Source organism: Bactrocera oleae, chromosome 2, assembly GCF_042242935.1.
Source record: "Bactrocera oleae isolate idBacOlea1 chromosome 2, idBacOlea1, whole genome shotgun sequence".
Taxonomy (NCBI): Eukaryota; Metazoa; Arthropoda; class Insecta; order Diptera; family Tephritidae; genus Bactrocera; species Bactrocera oleae.
Genome location: NC_091536.1, coordinates 14423390 through 14424952, shown reverse-complemented (window position 1 = coordinate 14424952; position 1563 = coordinate 14423390). Strand labels below are relative to the sequence as shown.

Here is a 1563-nt window from a genome sequence, read left to right as displayed (position 1 = left end):
AGGCCCCGGCGAGATTCGAACTCACGATCTCCTGTTTACTAGACAGGCGCTTTAACCAACTAAGCCACGGCGCCATATCATCCAACACTACCCGCTAAGCAAACGTAGAAACAGTATCACGCACTCTTAATGTTTATCATACATATTTAATTTTACAACAATAAATAAACTTTTGTCCGTATAATACTATTAAAGACATAAAACAAAGAAAATATAATATTATATAGTCCAATTATTTATTTATAGCCATACATATGAGTATATGTACATATTTATAAATGAGTGTGTACATTTTTGAAACAATTTGGATGATATGAACGCTGACTAAACTTCCGTTAGATATTTTTGGAACATATGTACATATTTGTTTTTGTATAAAAAACAAATTTTTAAAAATATAAGAAGTATGCTTTGGCAATTAAATTTTTAAATAAAGTGCTTAACTTTTATAACAGTTTTTTCTTGAGCCAAGAAGCTGCTTAATCGTCGGAACTCCCGATATCATACTACTATAGCATATAGCTGCCATACAAGCTGATCGATGAAAATCCAGATAAAGATCTTCTATATAGAATCGGAGCTGTGTCCATCCAATTTATGGAAGAAATTATTTTTAAAACATATGTCTAAAAAAACCTTTATTTTACAATAAAATTATATCGACAAATATGCTTCACCCCTACTAGTCACTACTAAGCAACCTTGAATAACATTCAGAAGTTTTTTTGCGTGCATCCCGTTAATTTGTTTACTGGCCGTCAATCATGGACGCCATTTGTCTCATTATTCTTGTTGCAACCACAAATTTTGTGAAAAATTTTCGATTTTTCAACTCAAACTAAAAAAACGAACAAACTTATCACAAAAGAATGGCACAGCTTTGCAGTTTACAGGGCTCGCTTTACAGTTTCAACGTAATCCCTTGTTCAAAGTAGTCTTTGTCAATCGGTATTTGTTGCATTGTTGGACTGCAGGCGAAAAAAATTGATACTTATGTATTTACAAGTATATACAGCTGAATATATTCTCATCGGCGCGGCGATTCGTCGGTAAATTAAGACTGAGTATGAAGATGTAATGGCATTGGCAGCCAACAATAAAATCAATGCAATTAAATGAATAAATATGATTAATTTTTTGTTATATTGAATATACATACTATATATTATTTTGAATAGCTTTAGAAATGTACAGGCACTCAAATTATGCACCTTAAGTTCTTTTCATTGGTCTTGCAGTTTCTTAAAATTCTATGCTCGCAACAAAATGCATTATTTAGGTTAGGTTAGGTTAAACTGGCTCGCTGCCACACCATACATAGACCTACAGGTCCTTTGTAGTGCCAGATGGAGATTTACTAAAAATTTATCAACGCTTTTTGCGAATTTTAATAGAGAATTGATATCTAACTCTGATACTTCGTCCAGTCCCTTGAACTGCGAAGCTCCCAGATATTTAAGCCGAGTTATAGATAAATACGGATATACATAGAGGAGGTATTCCAGCGCCTCTCTCATGCGTACTTCCCTGCCCTTCCTACATGTGTCATCGTTAATAATGCCC

The 1563-nt window shown here is 33.5% G+C and overlaps 1 non-coding gene across 1 annotated transcript; it reads right to left on the bottom strand.

Moving 5' to 3' along the window:
• On the bottom strand, positions 1-74 carry TRNAT-AGU (transfer RNA threonine (anticodon AGU)). The gene has a single exon. It is a non-coding gene; the product is annotated as a tRNA-Thr (tRNA).
• Positions 75-1563: the final 1489 nt, after the last annotated feature.